At 36.1% G+C, this 6,792-nt stretch overlaps 1 long non-coding RNA gene across 4 annotated transcripts; it reads right to left on the reverse strand.

The window, feature by feature from the left end:
- Positions 1–690: 690 nt before the first annotated feature.
- On the reverse strand, positions 691–6,434 carry LOC131725234 (uncharacterized). 4 transcript variants are annotated; one of them, XR_009320526.1, is made up of 7 exons: positions 5,837–6,434; positions 4,626–5,672; positions 3,723–3,977; positions 3,052–3,180; positions 2,392–2,532; positions 1,918–2,069; positions 691–1,466 (listed from the first exon to the last, which is right to left on the reverse strand). It is a non-coding gene; the product is annotated as an uncharacterized LOC131725234 (long non-coding RNA). The 4 variants fall into 4 exon arrangements; XR_009320525.1 differs by having other exon boundaries at positions 4,626–5,675; XR_009320524.1 differs by having other exon boundaries at positions 4,626–4,805; positions 5,568–6,393.
- Between the last annotated feature and the right edge of the window lie 358 nt (positions 6,435–6,792).

Here is a 6,792-nt window from a genome sequence, read left to right on the forward strand (position 1 = left end):
TTCAACATTTATTCATTTATTATTTGTTTATATATTTATTTATTCATTGACTTATTTCACTATTGCCACTTTGCTTTTCACACGTACATTTTTGCTACGACAGTTCCTTTTCTGCTACTTGCATTTCACTGTGCGCTTTCGCTTTTACATTTCTGCCACTGCATTTCCTTTTCGACTGCTTTTTACATTTCGTTACGCACGCGTCAAAGCGAGTGGGCGGTATCATTTTTTTGAATGTTTGAATCAGATCGCCGCGTAGTCTTCTTTGTTCAAGACTGAATAGATTCAATTATTTTAGCCTGTCTGCATACGACATGCCCTTTAAACCCGGGATAATTCTGGTTGCTCTTCTTTGCACTCTTTCTAGAGCAGCAATATCCTTTTTGTAACAAGGTGACCAGAACTGAACACAATATTCTAGGTGAGGTCTTACTAATGCATTGTAAAGTTTTAACATTACTTCCCGTGTCTCTCTCTTGTATCCACCCCTCCTTTTTAGCCCGAATCGCAAGTACTAATACCTCACAATATTACCAAGGTATATAAGGTAAATCATGATTTTTATATTATTAGTGGTTGTTTTTTCAACAGTTCCTGTAATTTGTTAGTGTGACAGGTAAAACAAATTGGGTGAGAAATGGACGTAACATTGGCAAAAAAAAATTAATTATAAAGAAACAGACATCCAAATTTGACGATTGTTTTTATTGTTTGGGACAGCTGTATTTTTTGTCACTGAGTCTGCATAGCACTGACTTTGTTAAATAAATGACAATAGTACCTGTGCTTATGTTGATATTTAACAGATGTTTTCACAAACATAAGCAAGTATTTTAAAAGAAAAAAAAAGTGTTGTTCCCCCCCCCCAAAAAAAGAAACATTTTGAGAATCAGTGCATTATTTATTGTAATCAAAATAATAAAATGGCCTAATAAAATTGCCAGTCGTTCATTTGAATTTCTTTCTTAGTACATTTAGTATTTACATAATTGTATTATTACTTGTACTGTGATTCCTTAAATGTATTTTTGTTTACAACTGTAAGTCGCCCTGGATAATGGCATCTGCTAAGAAATAAATAATAATAAGAAGAAGAAGAAGAAGAAGAATAATATAGCAGAACATTAACCTGGATGTTTTTTTTTTTACTTTGTCATGTTATATTTCTAGTTGTCAAATCAATTATGTTGTATATTTTAATTGGCCCCTGAAGGAGTTCAAACAGATTTCTCATGGCGGAATTCTAAATTAGACAAGTCCAAAGCCGGTGTCCACAGTATGTATACAGGAAAGAAGATCCTCCTCAAATGATGAGTAGTGAAAGTCGTGTCTGGGTAATTTAATGGTTTCGAAACAGGTGGATGCTTTGGGCAGTTTGGTATCTGTGACCTCAACAGACAGCTCCTTCGGGAGGACCTCCCATCCAACCCAGAATCTGAGGAGATCAATCAGCGCTCTTGGTGATGCTACAAAAGTGAAAAATAAATAAATGCCTCTTTTCAAATTTCACAGGGTCTTGAGTACTGTCAAGTCAGCTTTTTGAAAAGTAACAAATATTTTTACTTTTGTTGATTATAATGTGCTACGTATTATCTACCTATGTACATATAATACTTGCATATAAAAGACATGAAGGCTGTATTTGTGCTCTGAGTCGTAAAAAAAAAAAATCATACTAGCACAGTAGTGACATCAAAATGTTATTCGTCTACAAGATTATTCTTATTCATTACATTCCCTTTCAGTGTGAACATTAGCTTATGTATTCTTTGTATAGGAATATTACATATGAAGTGGTGGCAAATGCTGTTTTGAGTGATGAAGAATAAGAAGTTGTCCCTTCTCGTATAAGGTAAGAATGAGTTGGGTGGTTAAAATAAAATTATACACGGCGATGATTAATAGATTAAATTATACCGTTTCAATGAATGTCCTGAAGAAGCCTGTGATACGGCATTTAGTCTCAAGAGAACAGTCATCATCATCATCATCATCATCATCATCATCATCATCATCATCATCATCTTCCGCCACATTCAGTGTGGCCAGGTGATTCTTTCAAGGATCATCTTGAGGAAAAAAAGAATGAATAGATAAATGAATGCACGGCTGGGGATCTCTTGCTGAACCTTATTGGCCATTTTTGTTCAATTCCAATATTGAAATTGCTCAATAACAAGCTTCATCTCAAAGCTCTATACAAGCTGGGTTTTATGTTGTAGACCAAAACATACTAGTATATGAGCTTCACAGTTACACCAAAAAATATATAAACTTCAGAATTAGAAATATAACTAGCAAATCACATTATCAAAACACTGAAACAGTAACACACTGCCACAGGCATTCAAAACTTAATTAGGGAACAACATGTAATAAAATGTAACACACCTGGGGGGTGTATAGTGTGTCAGAGGCCCTTGGAAACATCAGTGGAATAATATCACTTCTTTCCTTCAGGAGAGGCCAGACCAATGTCTCTTTCAGTCCTTTCCTCAGCTGTTTAACCTGTCGAGTTGTTCTTACAATAACCTACCACAAATAAGAAGAATGTAGCATAGAGTAAAAAGCAAACTAAAGAATGTACCCAATTTAAAATGCATAACTGTAGGTCAGGGGTGGTCAAACAGCCCTGTGGACTCCCATCCCCAGCCGGCAAAGGAACAACAGGATCGAACCAGCAACCTCAGAGTCGTAAAGCGCACCGTGCATTCCTAGTGGAGGCCTTTACCGAATGCGCCACTCAGGAACCCAATCCAGCGGATTTTATAGGTCACTTTTCATTATCAATGTCTAAAACACATGGAAGAATTTAATGTGACGAATTAAGCAGGTGAATTTGTTAAGTGAAGTCCTTTAGTGATCGTTTCAATTAAAAATTCCCTCAAGACCTCAATCACAACAGTTTCCCTTTTATTGAACACATTTGCTGAATAGGGGCTCTCCATGACTGGGTTTGGCCACCCCTGCTGTAGGTTATCAATTAATTACAAAACTAACCAGTACAATGAGTAAACCTAACATGGATATGCACGAAACAAACCTACTTACAGCGTGAAGGAGGAGTTTGTCCATTAGCCAATGCCGATTTTCTTCTGCCATCCCTGGAAGATCCCAGCTTAATGCCAATTGCAGTATTATGCTTGTGTCTTCTTCACTGAGAACTGCTTTGGACTCCTTCTACAATAAAAACAAATACACACACCTTCAGTAACCACCCATCTTATGGAAAACAACACAAAGCACAGTAATGCAGATATTTCAACACTGTTCATATTCAAAGTAAGAAATGTATTAATATAAACGTATGCATTTACATATATGCAGATATCACAGAAATCAACCTGTCACACTCAATATTAGTTAATTATTAATGCATTAGATCATACGTCATTAGTTCCTTAGCTAATGCAACCCTTAGAATAGCTTGACTTTATTTTAATGTCATGAAAGACACTTGTATTAGTTGTTTAAGCCCAGAAAACTTAATCAGGCTTAGCTCCACATTCCATTCTTAGTTGTTCACATGGAACGGAGATCATCCCACTCTACATCAGTGATTTACACTTCAGTACATTTCAGTCTCCAGCCTACAACCTTGAATTTGGGACAATTCTGTTCAAAAGAGTGCTTGTTAGTAATTTTCAGAGGCACAGAAAATGAGAGAATACAGAACAGACAATAAAAGTTTCAGCCATTGAAATTATGCATACATTACTTACTAATTTGACAGTTTCGTGAACATCAATATCAGGACAATCGTGACTCTCCAGATTGGCGGTTTCTGGTGCACCTCCAAGCAACACATGGATAATTGCGGGACTCAATCCAGCTAAGCTTGGACCACTGTGCAGGAAAGAATGTCCAATCATTCGCCCAGCAACGTGAAACATGTCACTCTCGAGAAGGAACTCAGATGTGGAGGGAATTAAATGGTCAGGTTCTCCTTCAAACATTAAAAGTTCTGTCAGTGATTTCTAAGGAGGGAAGAAATCAAACATAAATAAGAATCAAATCACATTTTATTTTCTGCAAAAAATTGAACTCTGACGATGACAAAACATGCACTGCTCACTAAGTTCATACTGTCTAGGCGTTATTTCCACAATTGTAAACATTAAAGCACAGTGTGTAGATGCAAGACTAAACAATAATGGAAACAAACAATGATTTCTGTAGTACTCTTAGAATAAATAACCTGAACAGTGATGTCCTTGGCCAGTTAATTAACTAAAACCATTGCGCATGGGATGCCTCCACTATACAGTCTATCCTTATTCTGTTAGATTGGTGATGTATAAAAAGTAAAAATATGACCGATAAAGCATATAGATTTTTTCCACAAGCACGTGACGAATATTACAAATACATTGTGATCTGTAATATTCTTGAGCAAATTAATATAAACTGACATTTCTAAATAACATCATTTAAAAACCCTGTTTTATAGAAAGCAAGTTACGATGAAAACCAAACTGAAGCTTTGATATAATTGTGGAGAAAAAGAACCTGTTCACTCCTTCACCCACAGCTGCATCGCCGATGGAAAACTCAGAACATTAAAATATGAAACCATGATTAAAATCTTAAAAATAAAGAGAGTGAGTAAAATTCCATTCAAATACCTTCAAGTGTGCATTTTAAAGGACAGGCCCATTCTACTTTGGACATTTTATAAAATGACAAAATGTCCCTCTCTCTATTCTCCATGCTGTCTCGCAAATCCATTCTTAGATGGAGTGGTTTAGCAGTTCCATGCTGCTTCAATACAGCCTCCCTGAACAAATTTGCCATGATTTCACATTCTGAAAAGAAATAAAACATACCCATTGAAAAACAGAAAGGTGTCAGCTTATTTCATTCAACACATAAAATTAATTCAAATAATTTAATTCACAAACCGTCCTCAGTCTCTCTGCTGTCAACGAAGACTGCCCTGTCTACTCCTGCATCCCTATTGCTGTCTATTATTTCACTTGGTCTATCCGGAATACACTCCTGTAGCAGCTCATCAGAATTCAGCAGCACACAAGTTACTGTTGCAGTGGGCACCTCTGAACTCTGAGTCTCACCTACTCCTTCCACTACACTACTGTCTGTGCTCTGAAATGAAGGCCTTGAAGACAATACATTTTAAACCATAAGTTTCACATGAAGTAATTAACTAAGAAGACACAGCAAAACAAAGACAATTAAGGACAAATGATCACAAGCATATGCAGGACCAACACATTGTCAGATCACTGTGAGAATGTTCATCAAAAAGTTCCTTTGGTATATGACAACAGGTAATAAGAACTTGACATATGTATCCATGAAGTGCAGCAAAACAATGATTATAACCACGACTTAAATTATATTACATCAAAACACAGCCAATCAGCTTTTATTCATTTTGAAAACATTTAACGAGACCAATACATTTATTTTTGTAAGACTACATTAGCATAAACATTTCCTGAAAACCACTATACGCATATTTCATCATTTTACTGCAAATAAACCTTTCAAAATAGTTAATGTACTGTATTTAACAATGACCAATTACATTAACAAAAACACTATACCTGCTGCTACAGCCGTCACTGTGACTTTATTTCTGAGAAGGAAAAGTCTTTCTCACAAAAGAGGCACTTCATCAGGGGCCCAGTGGATAAGGACAGCCCAGGAACCTACTAAATGAATTGCAGCAGACACGTCATTCACTGCAAATGCAATGTTACACTACAGCTGAATGAACATGTGGAACCCTGAAAACCCACCAAAGAAGATGGATGAATAATAAGAATTTACCAGCACTAAGAAACAATCAAAGAAAAAAACAATAAGCTCTTACCTGATCCATATTAAGACCTCTTTGTAGCGGCCTTACATAGATAATGACAGAGCCAAATTTGGGTTTCTGGGTCCCTTAAATATTTTGCTGAGTACCCCTCATTAGGGCAAGGAATAACAGCCAAGATCTGGCTTCTCATAGATCCTGAAATCTTCATTAGTTAAAATCCACCACCCTCACTCAGTGTGGGATAAGATTCGAATAACTGTCTTCTGAATCCTTCACAACTGCTGTCACAACCTTGACATAAAACAGAACACAAATGTAATAAATGTGAATCTAGCGAACATCTTAAACACTGATACACAACCTTGTATTTTGCTGCTACTAAAGCAGCATAGGTGTTTTATTGGTTTTATTTTTGTATAGCATCTGTAAGCAAAACACAAAGCCGAACGGATCACTAACTGCAAAACAATCCCAAACTAAATTCCAGACATTTACTTAGGAGTAGCATCTAAAAGGATTTTGGGAGCTTTATGATAGTAATAGTGGTTGATGACATTTCAGTAGCATAGAACAGTGGTTTAATAAAAAGTCTAAAACATCGAAGGTACAGGTTACACCGCATTAAGCTCTACATCGCGTTTTTTTTTGTTATAGAGCTTCTCGGTCCGTGTACATTCCGGCCAATCGTTTTTGCATTCTAAATCGGAAATCGGAAAGCCAGAAAACGACTCGTTTTTCTATTTCAGTTTTTCATAAAAACAAAAATCGACCCGTTTTTCATTTTCCAATTTCTGAGTTTAAAATACAAAAACTGATTCAGACTTGTTTTCCCATTTTTCATATTGCTTTTAGTAACGAAGTATTCGAAATGGAATAATCTAATACAAAAATAAATAACAGACTGCAGGGACGGAAAATGAAATCAATCTCCAAGAGTCGGTGATACAGAAGGTAGTCTTTATTCAAGCAGATATCTGGAGAGACAATACTTCGCAGAAAATATGTTA

Source organism: Acipenser ruthenus, unplaced genomic scaffold (assembly GCF_902713425.1).
Source record: "Acipenser ruthenus unplaced genomic scaffold, fAciRut3.2 maternal haplotype, whole genome shotgun sequence".
NCBI lineage: Eukaryota > Metazoa > Chordata > Actinopteri > Acipenseriformes > Acipenseridae > Acipenser > Acipenser ruthenus.